Genomic DNA, 25,886 nt, shown 5'->3' with positions numbered 1-25,886 from the left:
TTAGGACATTATGAATTTATGTCCACACCCCACATTAATTCATTTTCTTCTTTTATTTTGCTAACAAATATTTTCTGACTACTGACCTAAATAAAAATCAAACAGAAAAAACAAGCAAACTTTGTCTTCAGAGTTTGAAAAACCTAACTTCTTCCAAGATCCGGCTACAATTTGTATGATATTTTAGAGAAATTCTGTGTGGGTAGACTGGTATAATGAAGATTTGTGGATCAAAATTCTATTCATTTCAATTGGGTCTTGTGACAATTAAGTGACAGAGCACATGTGAAGACAGAAGGTACTATCAGTACCTTCTGAGCACAAGCTCTTCTGCTATTTGAAATACAAGCTTAAGGGCATATTTAAGTTGTATTGTTGCTACATACTCAGGATCCCCTAGAGGTAAAGTCATTGTTCTTCATCAGTAGCACCCTTTCAGTGTGTAATAGTTCAAATAGTTCAGTTCATGAAACTATCTTTTGTGACTTAAAAAAAAAAAAAAAAAAAAACCCACCGGACATATAGAAGAATCTCCTACAGACCTCTTCAACAATCTACTAAATCTCTTGAAGGTGGCCAACACAGTGGAGTGGGAAGACTCTGAACTCACTTCCTCTCATGGACACAGCAAACTCACAATTATTTACAGAGAAACTATCAATGAAAGTGACCTGAATACTAACAGAAACAATCTTCTACAACTAAAGAAATAAAGAAGGAACCACAGGGGGATTTCCTGGTGGTCCAGTGGTTAAAACTCTGTGCTTCCACTGCAGGGGGCATGGGTTTGATCCTTGGTCAGGAAACTAAGATCCCACATACCATGAAGTGCAGCAAAAAAAAAAAAGAACCCAACAGGGATGGGAGGAAGGGTGGAGACACAGTAGAGTTGAGACCCATACCTGTTTGTAGGTGACCAAAAAAGAGTATGATAATCATAACTGCTGGGATTCTGCCAAGGTGAGGGGCCCAAGTCCCACACTGGGCTCCCCAGATTGAGGCTCCTGCATGGGGAAGAGGACTCCATGCTTTGGAGAGGACCCTTCCAGCTTTGAGGGCCAGAGAGACTTACATTTGGGAAACCCAGAGGGCTGCAGAAAACACAGACTCTGCTCTTAAGAGGACAGACACAAAATCTCACATGGTCCAAGACCAAAAGCAGAGGTTGTCGTATGAAAGGAGCTGGCTCAGACCCCTCGCTAGTCTTAAAAAGTTGCCTGGTGAGGAAGGAGGCAACTAACACTCACTCTGGGGAATGCAGATGTTGACAACAGCCGTTTTGGGGACTTCAGTCTGCCTGGAAGATGCTGGAAAGCATCATTTTGAAATCCTTCCACTAACCCAGCCTCACTCAAAGGCCTGCTGGCACCATTCCTGTGATGACCCAGGCCAAGCAACCAGCAAGGCAGGGACATAGCCTAACCCACTAGCAGACCAGTAGCAGCCACAGGTAGGCCCCTGCTTAGTCCTCAGTATTCCCAGGACTTGACCCTGCCTAGTGACACCAGCACTGGGACCACCAGGACCTGGCCCTGCCCACTGGCAAGTCCTGACTAGCTCCAGAACCTCTTGGCTTGCAGCTAGCTACCACAGAACTTGACTCAGCATTAGGGGGTCCTAGAGCTAGTCCTAGCCCACCAGTAGAACATGTGAGATTTTGCATTCACCTTTTAAAAGCAAAGTCTATTTTCACCAGCACAGAACACTGGCTCCATGACCTCCTGGTCCACTTCAGTCAGCTGCGTTAGGACCTGGTCTCACCAACCAGCAGGTGGGCAGCAGCCCTGGGATGACCTGGGCCCCATAGCCAGCCATGCTGGGACTTGGCCCCTCGTACCAGTGGCTAGCAGTCTATGCACTAGGCAGGGCCGCAAGCAACTGATTTGAGGGCCAGCCACACCTAGCAGTGTACCCACAGTAGTTGGCTCCAACACAACAGAAGGGCTCATGCAGTCCATATAGGGGGCACCACTAGAGCTCTGGTGATCAGAGAGGAGTGTCATGCTGGGATGCATAGGGATGTCTACTATTTATGGCTACTTCTCCAAGATCAGAAAATATAGCCAACTTACCTAATACGGAGTAACAAAAACAAAGAACTGGAAAAGTGAGGTGACAGAGGAATAGTTTCAAAATAAAAAAAACAAGATAAAACTAAACAAGAAAAGCTAAGTGAAGTGAAGAAAGAAATTTACCCAATGAAGAGTTCAGGTAATGATCATAAAGATACTCAAGGAACTTAAGAATGGATGAAACAATAGGAATTTTAACAGTGAGCTAGAAAATCTGAAGAACCAAAGAGAGGTGAAGAATACAACAATTGATATAAAAAGTACACTAGAGAAAAATAACAGTTGATAATTAGATGTTACATGGGAAGGGATCAGCTAACTGGAAGACAGAGTAGTGGAAATCACCAAAGCTGAACAGAAAGAAAAAATTTAGAAAACTAAGGATAGTTTAAGAGATCCTTGGGACAACATCAAGCATCTAACATTCACATTGGGCTCAGTCACTTCAGTCGTGTCTGACTCTTTGCAACGTTATAGACTGTAGACCCTCAGGCTCCTCTGTCCATGGGATTCTCCAAGCAAGAATACTGGAGGGGGTTGCCATGCCATCCTTTAGGGGATCTTCCTGACCTAGGAATCAAACCCACACCTCTTATGTCTCCTGCATTGCAGGCAGCTTCTTTACCTCTGAGCTACCAGAGAAGCCCAGTACTCACATTAAGCGGTGCCAGAATGAGAAGACAGAGAAAAAGGGTAGGAAAAGTTATTTGAAAAAATAAAAGTTGAAATTTACAAACAGCTCACGTAGCTCAATATGAAAAAAAAAATCAAAAAAGTGGGCAGAATACCTATAATATGATCCAGCAATCCTGGGCAGAGAAAAATGTGGTTCAAAAGTATACAGGCACTGCAATGTTCACTAAAACACTATTTACAAAAGTCAAGATATGGAGGCAACCACCAACAAATGAAAGGATAAAGAAGACGTGATATGTATACACAAAGGAAGATTACTCAGCCATAATAAGAATGAAATAATGCATTTGCAGCAACATGGATGGACCTGGAGATTATCATACTAAGTGAAGTAAGTCAGACAAAGACAAATATCATACGGTATTCCTTATATATTCAATCTAAAAAAAAACTGATACAAATGAGCTTATTTACAAAACAGAAAGAGACTCACAGACTTAGAGAACAAACTTATAGTTACCAAGGGAGGAAGGTGGAAGAGGAGGAATAGTTAGGGAGTTTGAGATTGATAGGTATACATTGCTCTCTTTAAAATAGATAACCAACAAGGGTCTACTGTAAAAAAAAAATAAAGAATAATAATAATAGCTGAAACTTTCTACAACCTTGGAAAAGAAACAGAAATCCAGATCCAGTAAGCAAAAACATCCCAAACAAGATCAATTCAGAGAGGTCCACACTAAGACACAGTAAAAATTAAAGATAGAGAATATTAAAAGCAGCAAGGAAAAAGCAAGTAGTTACATACAAGAGAACTCCCATAAGACTGTCAGCTAACTTTTCAGCAGGAACTTTGCAGGCCACAGGGAGTGGCATGATATATTTTAAGTGATGAAACCAAGATGGCTTTATTCCAGGGATGCAAGGATATGTCAATATCTGCAAATCAATCAGCATGATACACGACATTAACAAATTGAAGCATAAAAACCATGATCATCTCAATAGATGCAGAAAAAGTTTTTGACAAAATTCAATATCCATTTATGATAAAAAAAACTCTCAAGAAAGTGGATAGAGAGGGAGCAAATCTTAACATAATAACAGCCATATATGATGAACCTGGGGCTTCTCTGGTGGCTCAATGTTAAAGATCCGCCTGCCAGAGCAGGCGACACAAGAGATTCAAGTTTGATCCCTGGGTCACAAAGATCCCCTGGAGAAGGAAATGGCAACCCACTCCAGTATTATTGTCTGGAAAATTCCACAGATAGAGAAGCCTGGTGGGCTATAGTCCATGGGATTGCAAAGAGTTGAACACGACTGAGCACACCTACACACTCAACTAGGTGGTGGTATGTGCAGCAGGCATGGGCATGAGGAGCCTACGGCTAATACCACTCAATGGTGAAAACCTGAAATCATTTCCTTTAAGAATAGGAGCAAGACAAAAGATGCCCCCTGTCATCACTTTTATTGAATGCAGTATTGGAAGTCCTAGCCCTGGCATTGTGGACAAAAAAAGAAATAAAGGGAATACAAATTGGAAAGAAAGATGTAAAACTGTCACTGTTTGCAGATTACATGATAATATCTATGCTGCTGCTGCTGCTGCTGCTGCTAAGTTGCTTCAGTTGTGTCCGACTGTGCGACCCTATGGACAGCAGCCCACCAGGCTTCTCTGTCCATGGGATATTCTAGGCAAGAATACTGGAGTGGGTTGCCGTTTCCTTCTCTAAAAATGCATCAAAAACGTGAGAACTAGTATATGAATTCAGTAAAGCTGCAGGGTACAAAATTAAAATATAGAAACCTGTTGCGTTTCTGTACACTAGTAATGAACTATCAGAGAGAGAAATTAATTAAACAATCCCATTTACAATAGCATCAAAAAGAATAAAATCTCTGGGAATAAATTTAACCACAGAGGTTAAAGATCTGTACTTGGAAAACTATAAGACACTGATAAAATTGAAGATGACACAAACAGAAGTATATACCATGCTCATGTATTAAAAGACTTAATGTTGTTAAAATGACCATACTACCCTGTGCAATCTACAAATTTCATACAATTCCTGTCAAAACAGCATGGCATTTTTCACAGAAGTGGAACAAATAATTGTAAATGTGTATGGAAACACAAAAGACCACAAATAGCCAAAATGATCTTGAGAAAGAACAAAGTTTGAGTTATTATGCTCCCTGATTTCATACCACTAAGCTACAGTAATCAAAACCATATGGTATAGGCACAAAACTGGCATACAGATCAATGGAACAGAATAGAGAGCCCAGAAATAAATCTACAAACACATAGTAAACTAATTTATGACAAAGGAGGCAAGAATATACAATGGGGAAAAGAAAACCTTTTTGATAAATGGTGTTGGGTAAACTGGACAGCTACATGAAAAAGAAATATCAAATAATGGTGTTGTGTACCTGGAAATAATAGTGATATAAGTCAACAAAGCCGGTGGAGGTGATGGAATTCCAGTTGAGCTATTTCAAATCCTGAAAGATGATGCTGTGAAAGTGCTGCACCCAATATGCCAGCAAATTTGGAAAACTCAGCAGTGGCCACAGGACTGGAAAAGGTCAGTTTTCATTCCAATCCCAAAGAAAGGTAATGCCAAAGAATGCTCAAATTATCGCACAATTGCACTCATCTCGCACGCTAGTAAAGTAATGCTCAAAATTCTCCAAGCCAGGCTTCAGTAATACGTGAACCGTGAACTTCCAGATGTTCAAGCTGGTTTTAGAAAAGGCAGAGGAACCAGAGATCAAATTGCCAACATCTGCTCGATCATGGAAAAAGCAAGAAAGTTCCAGAAAAAGATCTATTTCTGCTTTACTGACTATGTCAAAGCCTTTGACTGTGTGGATCATAAAAAACTGTGGAAAATTCTGAAAGAGATGGGAATACCAGACCACCTGACCTGCCTCTTGAGAAACGTATATGCAGGTCAGGAGGCAACAGTTAGAACTGGACATGGAACAACAGACTGGTTCCAAATAGGAAAAGGAGTACATCAAGGCTGTATATTGTCATCCTGCTTATTTAACTTCTATGCAGATACATCATGAGAAACGCTGGGCTGGAAGAAGCACAAGCTGGAATCAAGATTGCCGGGAGAAATATCAATAACCTCAGATATGCAGATGACATCACCCTTATGACAGAAAGTGAAGAGGAACTAAAAAGCCTCTTGATGAAAGTGAAAGAGGAGGGTGAAAAAGTTGGCTTAAAGCTCAACATTCAGAAAACAAAGATCATGGCATCTGGTCCCATCACTTCATGGGAAATAGATGGGGAAACAGTGGAAACAGTATCAGACTTTATTTTTGGGGGCTCCAAAATCACTGCAGATGGTGATTGCAGCCGTGAAATTAAAAGATGCTTACTCCTTGGAAGGAAAGTTATGACCAACCTAGATAGCATATTCAAAAGCAGAGACATTACTTTGCCAACAAATGTCCATCTAGTCAAGGCTACGGTTTTTCCAGTGGTCATGTATGGATGTGAGAGTTGGACTGTGAAGAAAGCTGAGCGCCCAAGAATTGATGCTTTTGAATTGTGGTGTTGGAGAAGACACTTGAGAGTCCCTTGGGCTGCAAGGAGATCCAACCAGTCCATTCTGAAGGAGATCAGCCCTGGGATTTCTTTGGAAGGAATGATGCTAAAGCTGAAACTCCAATACTTTGGCCACCTCATGTGAAGACTTGACTCATTGGAAAAGACTCTGATACTGGGAGGGATTGGGGGCAGGAGGAAAAGGGGACGACAGAGGATGAGATGGCTGGATGGCATCACCAACTCGATGGACATATGTTTGAGTGAACTCTGGGAGTTGGTGATGGACAGGGAGGCCTGGCTTGCTGCAATTCATAGGGTCGCAAAGAGTCGGACACAACTGAGCGACTGAACTGAACCGAACTGATAGGTCAACTATACCTTTATTTTAAAAAAATTAGCCACTGGGAGGAAATATGTCAAAACAGCAAAGACAGTCACCCCTGGAGGGTAGGGATTATGAGTGAATTGTAAACTTTTACTCGATGGTTTTATGTGTTTCTAGTAGAACATATGGGCTCCCCTGGTAGCTGAGCTGGTAAAGAATCCGCCTGCAATGCAGGAGGCCTGGGTTAGATCCCTGGGTTGGGAAGATCCCCTGGAGAAGGGAATGGCTACCCACTCCAGTATTCTGGCCTGGAGAATTCCATGGACTGTATAATCCATGGGGTCACAAAGAGTCAGACACAACTGAGCGGTAAAATAGAACATATATTGCTTATAAAATGAGAAACAAAACAATGTCATTAAGAATGAAAAAAATTAATCTCTTAAATCCCTTCAGGAGTAATGTTCTTGAAAAATACCTTAAGGACTATCTGAAAATCCAAGGTCAGCAGTTGTGTCCTGCATGATACTATAACTGGCCACTAGAATAAAGGGACAGAGAAGGTGATGGCACCCCACTCCAGTACTCTTGCCCTGGAAAATCCCATGGACAGAGAGGCCTGGTAGGCTGCAGTCCATGGGGTCGCGAAGAGTCGGACACGACTGAGCGACTTCACTTTCACTTTTCACTTTCATGCATTGGAGAAGGAAATGGCAACCCACTCCAGTGTTCTTGCCTGGAGAATCCCAGGGATGGGGGAGCCTGGCGGGCTGCTGTCCATGGGGTCGCACAGAGTCGGACACAACTGAAGTGACTTAGCAGCAGCAGCAGAATAAAGGGAAGCAGCTAACTAGCTGTCTGTGCAATCGGGTAGCCATGGGTCACATAAGGATAACTACATTTTCATTAAAATCAATTAAATGTAGCAAAAGAAAAAAATTCAATTCCTTAGTTAAATTAACTACATTTCAAGTGCTCAATGGCCACATAGAGCCAGAAGCTATCACAATGGACAGTGCAGAATGTATTTAGAACATTCCTATCACTGCAGAAAGTTCTACTGGACAACACTCCTAAGCTTATTAAAAAGCTCTGGTTTACTATGAAGAAAAGGATCAAAACTCAAAGAGCCAAGAACCAGACATTTTTCACAAGATAATATCTGGAAAAGGTTATTGAACATAATTCACTTTTTTAGCTATAAAAGCTACATGAGAAAAATACAACAGTCATTTTATCACAAGAGGTAACCAGAGTCATGCCACAATACCACTCTGAAATCATATTTGGCACACTGACCTTTTGTTTCACTCACTTCTGTATATAAATCCTCTGGAATGTAATTTAAAACAATCCACCTCTTTCCCCCCAAATTTAATATATAGTGATATTTTTCTATGAATATGTAATGAATAAAGCATTTTATACATCTAAAATCACTTTTATTATTTTATTTTACAATAATAAACATTTACTTTCAAGGTGTTTCATTTTGTTCATTGTCAAAGAACAATGCTCTTTGCAGAGAATATTTTATATACAACTATCTACAACATATCTTCTTTGGTATTATTAAAGATAGTTTAACCCCAGACAGGGATAACTTCAATACTGATCAATAAATTTTAGTAAGAAAACTATCTATTTGAGATTTTGTATGCTTTCTTAAAATGAAACAAAATGCCGGTAAGACAATATCTTCCATGAGGATGTAGTTGAGAAAGAGGTGCTGACATATTTAACACTGACAGAGTAAAAAAACTGCAATAAAAATACTACAAATCTCATCGTTAGATGCAAAGAAAGTTTCAGCCCTGTGGCTTCCATCAGTGGCTTACACGAGTTTGGTTCAAAGATCAAGGTGGTGGATTGTTGCTAAAATATCAGAGAGGCAATAGTTCAGAGAAACTGGAGATATTCAGGAAGGATATCACAGGACTAAAGACACATGATTACTTTCAGCTAAGAAAGCAATTTTTTTTTCCATTTTAACTAAACTCAAGGAAGCTGGGGGGTGGTGGATCCTTTATAAGCACATTGCAAAGAGAATGCCCACCCTTAAAAAATAGCAAAGTGAGCAAAAAGATGGTTCTATTGAAGAATATTGAAAGCCCCAAACCGCTCAGATTTCCTTGAAAGAATAACCTGGTATGCTAATCACAGTGGATACACTGCATTTTGACTGCTGGGTGAACATTAACCGGAGTTACTTAGTTATTGTGGGCAGATGCAGTCAAATGAAGTTTACTGCATGCGCCTCTGGCACATTGCAGAAAGCATGTGATCTAATCTCATCGTGGGTTGACAATGTTTATTATCTTTAAAGAAGAGTCTATTCTTTCTAAATCAATGAAATTTTTGTGGAAAAGAAAACACCACTTTAGCACATTACTCCCAGGTTTTTTTGGTGCAAACCTACCGAGTTAACAAGGCTCAAACTTTTAATTATAATGTTTAATTTAAATAATTGAAAATATTTAAATTAACATACTCTCGACTAAAGTAGTTTTTAAATGGCTATCTACTGATATATTGTTAAACCATATTTATTTATTTTTGTTCTAGTACTTTTGATTTACTGAATAGTACTTCTTGAAATCTCTCAAGGTAATTTAAACTTTTTCCTCTAAATCTCTCCTAGCAATTGAAAGCTTTTCCTCTAATTCTCTCCTAACAATTTAAACGTCTATAGAGACCTTTTTTTGACTAGTCTTTTGTACGCTCTGATCAATTTTGCTTGCTCCACTTCACCTAAGATTTCGGTTTTAGTTTCATGTTAATTTCCTCAAATATGCGCCGGTGTCTTGGCTAACATTAGCAGTGTTGAATTTACTTACTCTGAGACTTTTTTTGTTTTGTTTTTTTATTTCAATCAGGAGCATGTTTTTAAAAACCATCAGACACTCCCCTGTCCAGCTGCCCGGGTTTCCTTAAGTTGCTGTCCCCACGCTGCTTGGTGCTCCGGGCTGGGCTGAAATCCCCTGGCGCTCTGCAGCGGCACAGCCGCCTCCCCTACGCAGATGCCGAACAAGCACCGCCTTACTCTTCCGGCGCCCAGCCAGCCTGGACTTCCTGCGAGACCTTCCTTACCTGTTCACCTGCAGAAAGAGAGGGCAGGGCTCCTGCACCCACGTTCCCAGGCTCGTCTGAACTCCTTTCCTTCCGGGGAGGCAATGACCTGCACACCTGACCGCAGAGGACCGAGAAGAACTTAACAAAGGAGATCCCGGACCTGCGGGGCGTTAGGCTGGGAAACACCTTCCTCCAGCTGCCGGGCGGTGCGGGTCACGTGACTTTGTTGTGCGGTCAACTGACCGCTTGTCAATCAACCAGCAAACTTGAAAGGCTTTTGTGTTTTCTAAAACGTGATTGTTTTAGGGAACTCAAAGTGTCATCCTCACTAAATCTCCCAGAGCATGGTATGATCGGTACTATTAATGGATAAAAGGACAAGGAATTTCACAACTGTTAAAGATTATCTAAAGCTGTGTTTTCTTTTTTACAGAATGTGAAGAAATTCATCTGAACCACCAATGTCACTAATATCTCTTGTAACATCACAAGATTTTACTTGACATCACCACCCTTTATAAAAGCTCCCAGACCATTTATCTGTGTATTTATTGGGTCTGTTTTGAGGAGCAGGTGAGAACACATCTTCTAGACTCAAGCTTGGCTGCCCATCACAGTCTCTGGGGAGATTTTCTGTTTTGTTTCATTTTTTAAAAAGACTAATACCTGGGGGTTTTCCTGGTGGCTCAGTGGAGAGGAGTCCACCTGCCAGGGCAGGAGACATGGGTTTGCTCCCTGGTGAGGGAAGATCCCACGTGCCATGGAGAGCCTGGGAGCTGCAGCTACTGAAGCCTGCCCTGCGCCTACAGCTTGCATTCTGCAACAAGAGAAGCCACTACAAGAAGTCCCCACTCACTGCATCTAGAGAAAAAGCCTGCGTGCAGCAACAAAGACCCAGGGCAGCCAAATTAAAAACAACAACTAATACCTGGACCCCGCTCCAGGCCAACTGAAATATAATCTCTACAAGTGTGATTGGGACGTATTTTCTTTTAAAACTTCCTTCAGGTCAGTCTAATGTGAAGCCAGGATTGAGAATCCCATTCTAGACCAATAGTTGTGAAATGTTGTTGAATTACCCAGAGAATGGGTCACTAAGCATCTTAGTGACATCTTGATTTAGATTTTGAGAAACACGGCTCTAGTCCCCCACTGTCAGAGATGTGACCACAAGCTGAATTTAGCTATTTAAATTTAAATTAAGATAAAAAATTCAGTACAAGTAGCCACATGTGTGGATTACAGACCATTTCTATTCCTGCAGAAGTGTCTAGTGGAGAGCACTGTCCTGGACTGTCTGTCCTGGGGATCAGCCGTGACTTGTGCACAGTCTACCCTCGTGAGGATTCCAGAATAGCAAGGGACAGAGCTATGAACACACAGGTTCGGAAAGAGGAAGTTCAAGGAAGGCCTCTCTGAGGAAGTGACTTTGCACTGAGACATTTCAACGGTTGGTAATGGTTGTGGAGTTACAATGAGAAACCCTAACGACAGTTCAAAGACAAAGGAAACCCTGGAAGGAAGTCTTGTTTTAAATATCAATCACGTTCATAAGCTATCATTGTAATTAAGCAGATGGGAAGGTAAAGTGTCATCCCATTTAAAGAATTAAAGAAGCTAAGGCTTTTCACTTCAGAGAAAGAACAAATTCAACAGTTCAGAAAAACTGTGGAGAAATAAGTTCCCCTTTCCACATATCCATACTCACAGACACACACATATACAACCGCTCTCTCTTCCAAAAATACAGAGCCTAAATACAACCTAGAATTGCTTCTTTTTGTGATTACAAAAGACTTCAGCGGATGATCACATGGTTAGGTCTTGCTCCAGGTTCACTGAGAAACAGACTCCCATTGTTGTGAATTCCCTAAAATCTGAGTATGAGTTAGGGACTGAGTCAGGCTTGAGGACACATTATGGAATATCGCTCTCCAGGGCTTTTTACGTCAGGCTGCAGATACACCTGAAACATGGACAATCCAATGCTTTTTTCAAGTTGTTTCATGTGCATTAATGCCTGAGCATGAAGTTTTGTGTTGAAGGAGTCTTGGTAACCTCTAGAAGATGTGGCTTACCTTCACCTTCTGACCCTTTATCTTGGCAAAGTCATTCATTCTCTCTCAACTTCAGTTTTCTAGTATGTAAAATGCCAATAATAAGACCTGTGTACTTTGCCCTTGTGAAATGAAATTCATATTTTATGGCAAGACAGGGATTCCCACATAGTTTAGGGGTAAAGAATCCATTCTCTTGCCATTGCAGGAGACCCAGGAGACCTGGGTTTGATCCCTGGATCAGAAAGATCCCTTGGAGAAGGAAATGGCAACCCACTCCAGTATTCTTGCCTGGAAAATCCCATGGATTGAGGAACCTAGCAGGCTAAAATCCATAAAGTCACAAAGAGTCGTACATGACTAAGTTGCACTCACATACACGTACATGGGAAGACAAAAATTTAAACATAAAATTTCTCCTCTGACCATTGACTGCTCTGCATTCTGCATTGTGGATGTGCATTATGCATGGACCAGACCTCCCAAATCAGCAAGAATACTTCAGTTCAGTTCAGTTCAGTCCAGTCACTCAGTTGTGTCCATCTCTTTGCGATTTCATGGACTGCAGCACGCCAGGCCCCCCTGTCCATCACCAACTCCTGGAATTTACTCAAACTCATGTCCATCAAGTCGGTGATGCCATCCAACCACCTCATCCTCTGTCGTCCCCTTCTCCTCTCGCCTTCAGTCTTTCCCAGCATCAGAGTCTTTTCAAATGAGTCAGTTCTTCGCATCAGGTGGCCAAAGTATTGGAGCTTCAGCCTCAACATCAGTCCTTCCAATGAATATTAAGGACTGATTTCCTTTAGGATTGACTGGTTGGATCTCCTTGCAGTCCAAGGGACTCTCAAGAGTCTTCTCCAACACCACAGTTCAAAACAACAATTCTTCAGCACTAAGCTTTCTTTATAGTCCAACTCTCATGTCCATACATGACTACTGGAAAAACCATAGCACTGACTAGACAGACTTTTGTTGGCAAAGTAATGTCTCTGCTTTTTAATAAGCTGTCTAACTTTTCTTCCAAGAAGCAAGTGTCTTTTAATTTCATGGCTGCAGTCACCATCTGCTATGATTTTGGAGCCCCCCAAAATAAAGTCTCTCAATGTTTCCCCTGTTTCCTCATCTATTTGCCATGAAGTGATGGGACCAGAGGCCATGATTTTGCTTTTCTGTATGTTGAGTTTTAAGCCACGTTTTTCACTCTCCTCTTTCACTTTCATCAAGAGGCTCTTTATTTCTTCACTTTTTGCCATAAGGGTGTTGTCATCTGAGTGTCTGAAGTTACTGATATTTCTCCAGGCAATCTTGATTCCAGCTTGTGCTTCATCCAGCCCAGCATTTCTCATGATGTACTCTTCATATAAGTTAAATAAGCAGGGTGACAATATACAGCCTTGACGTACTCCTTTCCTGATTTGGAACCAGTCTGTTATTTCATGTCCAGTTCTAACTGTTGCTTCCTGGCCCGCATACAGATTTCTCAAGAGGCAGGTCAGGTGGTCTGTTATTCCCATCTCTTTCAGAATTTTCCACAGTTTGCGGTGATCCACACAATCAAAAGCGTTGGCGTAGTCAATAAAGCAGAAGTAGATATTTTTCTGAAACTCTCTTGCTTTTTTGATGATCCAGCGGATGTTGGCAATTTGATTTCTGGTTCCTCTGCCTTTTCTAAAACCAGCTTGAACATCTGGAAGTTCACAGTTCATGTACTGCTGAAGCCTGGCTTGGAGAATTTTGAGCATTACTTTCCTAGCGTGTAAGATGAGTGCAGTTGCGCAGTAGTTTGAGCATTCTTTGGAATACTTGCTCAATCATAAAGAGTAACATTTTTCCAGCATTGATAAGACAACTTCTTAAAAGATAACATTCTTCTCGATCTTGTAAAGGGTCACGTAATCTACTATGATAATGTTTAGTCTGGATATGTAAACTGTAAGATGTCATTTGATATATAGCTCTCTGTCTCAAAAAGCTTACACAACTGTGCCTTGACTTCTGAGATGCTCTTCCTGGTTATAATCCTCAAATTTGGCTCAAATAAAAATTTTTCTTTCTTTCTTTGATTGACTGATTAATTTTCCATCCACACCCTGTTGTGTGGTCAAAAGATATAATGGATATAAAATATTATTATTATGACTTTTGGTTTCTGCTCTGACATATGAAGATCTTGAAAACTGTCACTACTGCCACCACAATAAGAAAAAAGTTGGACCAACTGAAAATCAGTGATTCTTTTTACAAACTTACCAGAGAAGTGAGGTCACTGGACAAATTACCTCTCTGGAAACTGACTCAGACAATCCCAGCTGACTAGGAGCAGAAGCCACTGTCGCCAGTCACAGATAGGGGCAGTAATCGGAGGACAGCTTGAGACCAGTGTGAACTTGACTGAGAGTGCAAAACTCTGAGGCAGTAGGATTTAGGATTAGGTCAACACCCACACTTACATGATTTTTACCTTGAGGAGCCCTACCGGTTTTTCCTGTGAAGATAAGAGAGGAATTCCCTCTTGGGTCGGGCAAGGAGGAGGAGCAATAGCTTTGAAATGCACATAGAGCTTCCTGTCCCTGAAACAAAGGCTGCGTGAACACTCAGTTGCTCAGCCATGTCCCACTCTTTTGTGACCCCATGAACTGTAGCCTGCCAGGCTCCTCTGTCCATGGGATTTCCCAGGCAAGAATACTGGTGTGGGTTGCCATTTCCTTCTCCAGGGAATCTTCCCCACCCAGGGATCGAACCGGCATCCCTTGCATCTCCTGCAGTGGCAGTTGGATTCTTTACCACTTAACCACTTGGGAAGTTGAAACAAAGCTAGTCTGCAAGGGTCATTTCTGTATCAGAGCTCTATCTGACCTCGAGGGAGAATAATTAGACAACTTCTGCTCCTTCAAGCCTATCTCATGTGAGGAGAAAAAGAACTGCTGGTTCCCACTTGGATATTTGAAGATTTTGCAAGTTGTCATGCCTGTCATCACAAGAAAGCTGAACAACTATTCATAGCCCAGGGATTCCAGCTCGCTAAAAATGGAGATTTAATCCCAAGATTATAGAATGCATCCCCTTCCCAATTCCTTATGATCGTATTAAAAGTTTTCCAGTTACAGTAGCAGTGGATTATAACTGAGAGCTGCAGGACACAGACACAGTTCAGGAAGAAGTTTCTAAGGAAACAAAAGAGCAGACAAAACAAACGTCATTAAAGGAAAGTGAAACCTCTGCTCACCAAATATTAAACGCAGCTTAACTCGTGGCCATTTTGACATAAAAGCTCACACTAAAGACTTGCTTATCTCAGTTCCTATTACCTGATACATTATGCCTGGCTTGTAAAAAAATTGCAACACATGCTGAAAGGTGAGCAGTCTGAAAAAATAAAGCAAGCATAAGAAGCAGACTTGAAATTGGTAGAGGTTTTGAAATTATCAGAGTGGGAACTTAAAATACTTACAATTAATATGCTAAGAGGTTTACTGGAGAAATTAGACAATATGAAAGAACAGGTGTGTAATATATGCAGAGAAATAAAAAACTCTAAGAATCAAAAGAAACTGCTAGAAAATAAAGCACTGAAACAGAAATGAAGAACACTTTTCACAGCTGAGAAATAATGCATGAACTTGAATATATGTCAATAGAAAGATCTCAAATTTCAGTATAAAAACAGATTTTTTTTTAAAAAGAACAATATTCAAGAACTATGAAAAACTACAAAAAAAGTGTTAAATACAGGTAATGTGAATACCAAACAGAAAAGAAAGGATACGAATATTTGAAGTAATAGTGCCTGAAAATTTTCCAGAATTGATGGCAGATACCAAACCAGAGACTCACGAAATTCAGAAAACACCAAATAGGATAAATACAAAATTATCTACTTGTCAGTATATCATATTCAAAATGCGGAATGTCAGACAAAGAAAGAAAAATACTGAAAAAAGCTGGAGGAGAAAATTACCTTACCCATGGCAAAGCAAGAATAGAATTACATCAGATATCTCTCTTCAGAAACCAGGCAAATGAGTGGAATGGAACATTTAGAGTGCTGAAAGAAAAATCTGCCAATGCATAATTCTGAATCCAGTTAATTAATTATCCTTCAAAAGAGAAGAGGAAATAGACTTTTTCAGACCCCCCCCCAAAAAAGGAGGGGGGAATCTTTCACTACTAGATCTACCTTGGAAGAAATGTTAAAGTAAGTTCTTCATAGACAAGAAAATGATATAGTCAGAAACTTTGATCTACATGAAGAAAGGTAGAACATGAAAAAGAGAATAAACAAAAGTAAAAATAAGATTTTTATTCTTAATTGATCTAATAGATAACTTCAAAATAATAATAGCAACAATATATTTGATACAGACAGAGTGAAGGGACAAAGTAGGTGATTATATTGTTAATTCCACTAGGGGTTGTAATTTAAAAAATATATATATATATATATATAAGACCCTGTAAGTTAATGATCATTCAAGAAAACAAGTTTGCTAAACCACAAAACCAACCATATTTGCTTAGCAATAAAACCATGCAGTGGAAGCATGAGACATGCCCCAAAACAATAAAGCAATGGTGTAAGAGGATCGCATACTGCCCAGTGTGCTCAGTAAGTTAATGATCTCTGTGACATGCTGCCTGCACACATACAAAACAATAATCTCTGGAACTAGCTTGACCATGTAGGGACAAGGAAACTTCCTGCTCAACCTGGAGGAGAAACTGCCAACTCAAGAGAGACAAATAAGGTCTTCTTCTGCCTCTCCACTTTTCCTTTGATTATAAAACTGTGGCCCAATAGGTTCTCAGAGCATAGCATTTCTTGCCTACCTGCTTGTAAGCCTCACAAGCATTCTATTCCAATACATCACTTCTTACCTACCACTTTGCTCTCATTGAATTCTTTACACTGAGACATAAAGGACTATGGTAACGAAGTTCTTTGGAGCACTCCTGAAATGACACTTAAAGATTTCACATTGGGTGATTATAGCTTGTCGGTAAGTGAAATGAATGACAGTGTTATAAGAGATAGGAAGGAGGAGCTGCAAATAATTTATAATAAAGAAATTGCATTACCTGTGAAGAGGTATAGTGTTATTTGAAAGTGGATTTAGATTAGTTATAATTGTACTGTATACTCAGGCAATTCTTAAAATAATTGTGCAGAAAGTATAATTAATATGCTAAGAGAGGAGAGAAAATGGAATCACGTAAGTCCTTAATTAAAACTAAAAAAAGCAGAAAGGGGGAGGGAAGAAAAAAGAAAACAAAGCACAAAGGCAATAAGTAGAAAAAAGTTTATGGTAGATGTCAATCTACCTCTATCAATCATCACTTTAAATGTGAATTGTTTAAATACACCAAATAAAAAATAAAGACTGACAGAGTGAATAAAATATAGGACTCAATCACATATTGTTTACAAGAAACCAACTTTAATTATAAAGACACAGATGAAAAAGGATAAAGATACACCACGGTAACACTGATCAGAAGAAAGTTGGATTAACCATTTTAATTTCTGACAAAGCTGACTTCAGAACAAGGAAATTTTTAAGGATATATAATGATAAAGGGCCATCTCACCAAGATGACATGACAATCCTCTGTCTGCATCTCACAGTACAGCATTGAAGTATATGAGGCAAAGACAGATAAAACTGCAGCGAGAAGGAGACTTAAATGCACTATTATAGGTGGAGTCTTCAGCATCTCTCTATTGGTAATTGACAGGTTCAGCAGGCATAAAATCAATGAGGATATAGTTGAATTGAATGCCGCCATCATCATCTGGGTCTAACTGTCAGTTGTATATTTCACCCAATCTGAGGAGACAATGCATAAAACACTAACCTTATACAGAAAGTTCTTCAAGCTGGCATAAACCATTAACCAGAATAGGCTACATCCTAGGCTGCACAGCACGTCTCAACACATTTAAAAGAATAAGTATCATACAAAGTACTGAGAGAGTTAAAGCTTAAGGCCCTTTAAGGAGGAGGTGAACATTCTTGCTCATGCTTTCCTTAAGCCTTGTGCAGCAAGGTATCTTGCCTGAGAACTGGCCTTTCTTTAGGTCTGGAACTAATGATCACACAACACAATGTATTATTCATGGAAATGCTTGTTTATGTTAATGATCATAATTGTAACAGATCTTGCCTGGGAACCTGTTTCTCCATACGTGTACCTCTGATTACACAATAGTATATCTCACCCAGAGACGTTGCCCAGAACCGTTCTCTCTGGCTAATCTTGTACTAAAGTTATCTCAGGATGTATGCCTTGGGAAAAGGTCTGGTGGAACTCTTACAACCTTGAAGTATTCTTTTTATCTATTATCAGCAGCTAGTTAAGAAGTATATAAGGTTGTGCTTAAACTAGTGAGGCAGATACTCTCCTGCCCCTTCTGATGTCTATGTCAGAAGCTTTCTCTGTCCTGTCACTTTAAATAAAATTTTGCACACAAAGCTCTGAGTGACTGAGACCTGTCTTTGGTCCCAGAATTAAATCTTCTCCTTCAGAGACCATGAATCCAGTAGCTATCAATATGCTCTCAGAGCACAATAAAATTAAGTTACAAATAAACATGGAAAACATACAACACATTTCTAAATAACTCATGGATCAAAGAAGTGCTCTCAAAATAAAATTTATTTCAAGCTTAATGAAAATACTGCTTATCAAGCTTATGGGATGCAGTGAAAGCAATATATATAGAGGAAATTTTATAGCACCTAATACATACATTAGAAAAGAAATATCTAAAATCAACAATTTAAGTTTCCATAAGAGGAAACTAGAAATAGAAGAGCAAAATAAGTGCAAAGTAAGAAGAAGAAGAAGAAAAATAGAAATCAATGAAATTGAAAACAGGAGAACATTAGAGAAAATAAAAGTAGCAACTATTTATTTGAAAAGATAAAATATATAAATTTCTAGCTGAGGCTAACTAAAGAAAAAAATACACAAATTACTGATACTAGAAATGAAAGTGAGGACAACACTACTTATCCCACGCTTCAGTTGTGTCCGACTCTGTGCGACCCCATAGATGGCAGCCCACTAGGCTCCCCTGTCCCTGGGATTCTCCAGGCAAGAATACTGGAGTGGGTTGCCATTTCCTTCTCCAATGCATGAAAGTGAAAAGTGAAAGTGAAGTCGCTCAGTCGTGCCCGACTCTTAGCGACCCCATGGACTGCAGCCTACCAGGCTCCTCCATCCATGGGATTTTCCAGGTAAGAGTACTGGAGTGGGGTGCCATTGCCTTCTCTGATAAACAGTCCTATGGCCATACATTTGATAACCCAGATTAAATGGACCAATCTGTAAAAAGACATAATTGCCAAAATTCAAATAAAGTACACAATTTGCATAAGAAATGTTATGCAAAGAAACTGAATCAGTAATAACATTTCAAAACAGAAAGCACCAAGCCCAGAAAAGTTCACAGGTGAATTCTACCAACATTTAAGGAAGAAATGTATATCTATTACCTATACTCTTTCAGAAAATAGAAACAGAAAAACACTTCTTAACTCATTCTATGAGGCTTAGATCAGTTCAGTCGCTCAGTTGTGTCCAACTCTTTTCGACCCCATGAATTGCAGCACGCCAGACCTCCCTGTCCATCACCAACTCCTGGAATTCACCCAAACCCATGTCCATCGAGTCGGTGATGCCATCCAGTCATCTCATCCTCTGTTGTCCCCTTCTCCTCCTGTCCTCAATCTTTCCCAGCATCAGAGTCTTTTCAAATGAGTCAGATCTTCACATCAGGTGGCCAAAGTATTGGAGTTTCAGCTTCAACATCAGTCCTTTCAATGAACACCCAGGACTGATTTCCTTTAGGATGGATTGGTTGGATCTCCTTGCAGTCCAAGGGACTCTCAAGAGTCTTCTCCAACACCACAGTTCAAAAGCATAATTTCTTCGGTGCTCAGCTTTCTTCACAGTCCAACTCTCACATCCATACATGACCACAGGAAAAACCATAGCCTTGACTAGATGGACATTTGTTGGCAAAGTAATGTCTCTGCTTTTTAATATGCTATCTAGATTGGTCATAACTTTCCTTCCAAGGAGTGTCTTTTAATTTCATGGCTGCAATCACCATCTGCAGTGATTTTGGAGCCCAGAAAAATAAAGTCAGCCACCATTTCCACTGTTTCCCCATCTATTTCCCATGAAGTGATGGGACCAGATGCCATGATCTTTGTTTTCAGAATATTGAGCTTTAAGCCAACTTTTTCACTCTCCTCTTTTACTTTCATCAAGAGGCTCTTTAGTTCCTCTTCAATTTTCTGCCATAAGGGTGGTGTCATCTGCATATCTGAGGTTACTGATATTTCTCCCAGCAATCTTGATTCCAGCTTGTGCTTCTTCCAGCCCAGCATTTCTCATGATGTACTCTGCATATAAGTTAAAAAAGTTCTATAAGGCTAGCACTACCCTAAAAATAAAACCAAATAAAGACATCACAAGACAACTACAGACCAGTATCACTTATGACTATACATGAGAAGATCCACAGCAAAACATTAGCAAATAGAAGCCACCAATATTATAAAAAGAATTATACGCAATGTCCAAGTGAGACTTATTGCAGGTATGGAAGAATGATTCAATATTAAAAAACCAATTAATGTAATGCATCATATTAACAGACTAAAAAATTGCATGATCACATCAATAGATACAGGAGAACCATTTGACAAAATCCAATACCCATTCTTAATGAAAATACTCAGTAAACCAGAAATTGAGGAAGGGGAACTTTCTCAGTTTAATAAAGAACATCATTAACAACCTACAGTTATGATCATACTTCACAGTGAAAGACTAGAAGCTTTTCCACTGAGATAAGTAACAAGATAAGGATAGCTCCTCTCACAACTGCTTTTCAACACTGTAATAGAAGTACTAGCTAAAACAATAAGACAAGAAAAAAAAAAAGATATACAGATGCAACTGTCTTTGTTCATGAATGATTTGATTTTGTATGTAGAAAATCCCAAAGAATTACAAAAAGAACTCCTGGAACAAGTAAGCAATTATAGCAGGTTTTTCCATGTACAAAATTAGATTATATATGTCAATAGTTTTATATATGCCAGCAACAGACAGTATAATTTGAAGTTAAAAGTACTATACCATTTACATTATCACTAAAAAAATACTTAGAATAAATATAACAAAATATGTATATAAGCCCTATATGAGGAAAAGTACAAAATAATTTTGAACAAAACTGAAAGACTAAAGAAATGGAGAAATGTTCCATGTTCATGGACAGAAAAAAGTATTGTTAAGATGTCACTCTTCTCAAGTGGATCTGTAGATTATAAGCTATCCAAATAAAAATCCTAAAAACTTATTCTGTGAATATTGATAAATTGATTCTAAAGTTTATACAGAAAGACGAAAGACCCAGAATTGCCTACACAGTACTGAAGACAGAAAAGAAAAATGATAATACCAAATTTCAAGGCTTACTGGAAAGTACAATAATCAAGATAATGTGGTATTAGTGAAAGAATAGACACATAGATCCATGGAACAGAATGGCGAGCCCCAAACGGACCCATATGTAGAGAGTCGATTGTTTTTTATAGAGAAGCCAATAGAGAAAGAATTGTCCTTTCTTTCTTGAAAGAAAGTGGTGCTGGAACAGCTAGACATCCATGTGCAAAACTAGGTTAGCTGCAGACTTTATAATTTTTACAAAATTTTAAGACAAATATATACCTAAATATAAAATACGAAACTTAAAAACTTGTAAAAGATAGCATAGGAGAAAACCTAACTGACACTAAGTCTGGTGATGAGCTTTTATATGCAATGCTAAAACCACAATGAATAAAAGAAACAATTAATTGAACTTATTAAAATTAAAAATAGTGCTCTTTGAAAGATGTTAAGAGAATGAAAAGACAACCCTAATATGGGAGAAAATATCTGTAAAATACATGTCAGACAAAAAAGACTTGTATCCAAAAATATACACAAAACCCTTAAAATTAAATAGTAAGAAAGTCATCAATACAATTTAAAAAGTGGACTCAAGATCCGAACAGATAGCTCATTAAAGATTTTAAAATAACAAATAATTATATAAAATGATGCTTAGTATCATATGTTACTAGGAAGTTGCAAGTTAAAATATTTGAAAGTTACCTCACAGTTTTAAACCACTATACACCTACTGCTGCTGCTGCTGCTGCTGCTAAGTCGCTTCAGTCATGTCTGACTCTGTGCGACCCCATAGACGGCAGCCCACCAGGCTCCCCCGTCCCTGGGATTCTCCAGGCAAGAGCACTGGAGTGGGTTGCCATTGCCTTCTCCAATGCATGAAAGTGAAAAGTGAAAGTGAAGTCTCAGCTGTGTCCAACTCTTTGTGACCCCATGGACTGCAGCCCACCATGCTCCTCCAGCCATGGGATTTTCCAGGCAAGAATACTGGAGTGGGGTGCCATTGCCTTCTCCGATACACCTACTAGGATGGTTCAAATCCAAAAATCTGACAGTAGCAAATTATGAAAATGTCTTAGAACAATAGGAACTCTCATTCATTGCAAGTGGGACTGCAGAATGGTGTGGTTACTCTGAAAGACAGGTAGGTGGTTTCTTACAAAGATAAGCAGTCTTACCATATAATTTGGTAAACATGCTTCCAGGTATTCACACAAAAGTATTGATACTTACATCTAATCTTTCTAGCAGCCTCATTCATAATTGCTAAAAATTGTTAAGCAACCAAGATGTCTATCAATAGATGAGTGGGTAAGCAAACTGTGGTACATCCATACAGTAGAATATTATTTACTAATAAAACGAAAGAAACCAGAGAAAATAATAGCAAATGAAGCAACTGAAAAACAACTAATCTCAAAAATATACAAGCAACTCCTACAGCTCAACTCCAGAAAGATAAATGACCCAATCAAAAAATGGGCCAAAGAACTAAATAGACATTTCTCCAAAGAAGACATACAGATGGCTAACAAACACATGAAAAGATGCTCAACATCACTCATTATCGGAGAAATGCAAATCAAAACCACTATGAGGTATCATTTCACGCCAGTCAGAATGGCTGTGATCCAAAAGTCTACAAGTAATAAATGCTGGAGAGGATGCGGAGAAAAGGGAACCCTCTTACACTATTGGTGGGAATAAAAACTAGTACAGCCACTATAGAGAACAGTGTGGAGATTCCTTAAAAAACTGGAAATAGAACTGCCTTATGATCCAGCAATGCCACTGCTGGGCATACACACTGAGGAAACCAGAAGGGAAAGAGACACGTGTACCCCAATGTTCATCGCAGCACTGTTTATAATAGCCAGGATATGGAAGCAACCTAGATGTCCATCAGCAGATGAATGGATAAGAAAGCAGTGGTACATATACACAATGGAGTATTACTCAGCCATTAAAAAGAATACATTTGAATCAGGTCTAATGAGGTGGATGAAACTGGAGCCTATTATACAGAGTGAAGTAAGCCAGAAGGAAAAACACCAATACAGTATACTAACACATATATATGGAATTTAGAAAGATGGTAACAATAACCCTGTGTACGAGACAGCAAAAGAGACAGTGATGTATAGAACAGTCTTATGGACTCTGTGGGAGAGGGAGAGGGTGGGAAGATTTGGGAGAATGGCATTGAAACATGTAAAATATCATGTATGAAACGAGATGCCAGTCCAGGTTCGATGCACGATACTGGATGCTTGGGGCTGGTGCACTGGGACAACCCAGAGGGATGGTATTGGGAGGGAGGAGGGAGGAGGGTTCAGGATGGGGAACACATGTATACCTGTGGCGGATTCATTTTGATATTTGGCAAAACTAATACAATTATGTAAAGTTTAAAAATAAAATAAAAAAAAAAAAAAAAAAAATGAAAGAAACCATCAAACCACAACAAAAACATGAAGAAACTTTAAATGCATATTCAAAAGTCAGAGAAGCCAATCTAAAAGAGCTCCACACTGTATGATTCTAACTATATGATATTCTTGACAAAACAAAACTATGGAGATATTAATACTAAAAAGACCAGTAGTCGTGAGAAGTTCAAGGGAGGAGGGGAGTGATGGCGGAGGATTAAGGACAGTGAAGCTATCTGCATGATAATGTAATAATCATGGTGGGTACTTGATATAATACATTTCTCAGAATCCATAGAACTGAGCAATGTAAAAATTAACCTCTAATCAAACAACAGACTTTATTTTATAAAAATGTTTCAATAATGGTTGATCAATTATATCAAAGGTACCACACTAATGCAAGATGTTATTAACTGGGGAACCGTGAGAGAGTAGGGATGAGGTATATGGGAACTCTATCCTGTATGATTAAATTTTTCTGTGAATCTAGAGCTGTTCTAAAATAAGGTTGTAGAGGGAAGGATAAATAGGAGTTTGGGACTAACACGCACAGTTCAGTTCAGCCAGTTCAGTCGTTCAGTCCTGTTTGACTCTTTGCGGCCCCATGGACTGCAGCACACCAGGCCTCCCTGTCCATCACCAAGTCCTAGAGTTTACTCAAACTCATGTCCATTGAGTCAGTGATGCCATCCAACTACCTCATCCTCTGTCTTCCACTTCTCCTCCCACCTTCAATCTTTCCCAGCCTCAGGGTCTTTTCAAATGAATCAGTTCTTTGCATCAGATGGCCAAAGTATTGGAGCTTAAGCCTCAACATCAGTCCTTCCAATGAATATTCAGGACTGATTTCCTTTAGGATTGACTGGTTGGATCGCCTGGCAGTCCAAGGAATTCTCAAGAGTCTTCTCCAACACCACAGTTCAAAGCATCAATTCTTTGGCACTCAGCTTTCTTCACAGTCCAACTCTCACATCCATACATGACCACTGGAAAAACCATAGCCTTGACTAGATGGACTTCTGTTGGCAAAGTAATATCTCTGCTTTTTAATATGTTGTCTAGGTTGGTCATAACTTTTCTTCCAAGAAACAAGCATCTTTTAATTTCGTGGCTGCAGTCACCATCTTCTGTGATTTTGGAGTCCCCCCGCCAAAAAAGTCTCTCACTGTTTCCACTGTTTCCCCATCTATTTGCCATGAAGTGATGGGATCAGATGCCATGATCTTAGTTTTCTAAATGTTGAGATTTAAGCCAACTTTTTCACTCTCCTCTTTCACTTTCATCAAGAGGCTCTTTAGTTCCTCTTCACTGTCTGCCATAAGGGTGGTGTCATCTGCATATCTGAGGTTATTGATATTTCTCCCAGCAATCTTGATTCCAGCTTGTGCTTCATCCAGCCCAGCATTTCTCATGATGTGCTTTGCATATAAGTTAAATAAGCAGGGTGACAATATACAGCCTTGATGTACTCCTTTCCTATTTGGAACCAGTCTGTTATTCCAAGTCCAGTTCTAACTGTTGTTTTATGACCTGCGTACAGATTTCTCAAGAGGCAGGTCAGGTGGTCTGTTATTCCCATCTCTTTCAGAACTTTCCATAGTTTGTGGTGATCCACACAGTGAAAGGCTTTGGCATAGTCAATAAAGCAGAAATAGATGCTTTTCTGGAACTCTCTTGCCTTTTCGATGATCCAGCAAATGTTGGCAATTTGATCTCTGGTTCCTCTGCCTTTTCTAAAGCCAGGTTGAACATCTGGAAGTTCACAGTTCACATACTGTTGAAGCCTGGCTTGGAGAATTTTGAACATTACTTTCCTAGTGTGTGAAATGAGTGCAATTGTGTGATAGTTTGAGCATTCTTTGGCATTACCTTTTTTGGGATTGGAGTGAAAACTGACCTTTTCAGTCCTGTGGCCATTGCTGAGTTTTCCAAATTTGTTGGTATATTGAGTGCAGTACTTTCACAGCATCATCTTTTAGGATTTGAAATAGCTCAACTGAAATTCCATCACCTCCACTAGCTTTGTTCATAGCGATGCTTCCTAAGGCCCACTTGACTTCGCACTCCAGGATGTCTGGCTCTAGGTGAGTGATCACACCATCATGATTATCTAGGTCGTGAAGATCTTTCTTGTACAGTTCTTCTGTGTATTCTTGCCACCTCTTCTTAGTATCTTCTGCTTCTGTTAGGTCCATACTGTTTCTGTCCTTTATTGAACCCATCTTTGCATGAAATGTT

The 25,886-nt window shown here is 39.5% G+C and overlaps 1 protein-coding gene across 6 annotated transcripts in view; it reads right to left on the bottom strand.

Annotated features, from left to right (window-relative positions):
* TMEM144 (transmembrane protein 144) overlaps positions 1-9,887 on the bottom strand; it is a 49,517-nt gene extending 39,630 nt beyond the window's left edge. For all 6 annotated transcript variants that reach the window (XR_011467460.1, XM_070386425.1, XM_070386427.1 and 3 more), the window contains exon 1: positions 9,704-9,887. The gene's annotated coding sequence lies outside the window, so the exon portion shown is untranslated. The remainder of the gene's footprint in view (positions 1-9,703) is intronic.
* Positions 9,888-25,886: the final 15,999 nt, after the last annotated feature.

This window comes from Bos mutus, chromosome 17 (assembly GCF_027580195.1).
Source record: "Bos mutus isolate GX-2022 chromosome 17, NWIPB_WYAK_1.1, whole genome shotgun sequence".
Classification (NCBI taxonomy): domain Eukaryota; kingdom Metazoa; phylum Chordata; class Mammalia; order Artiodactyla; family Bovidae; genus Bos; species Bos mutus.
Note: the sequence above shows the minus strand (reverse complement) of the source record. Positions and strands in the feature narration are given on the sequence as shown.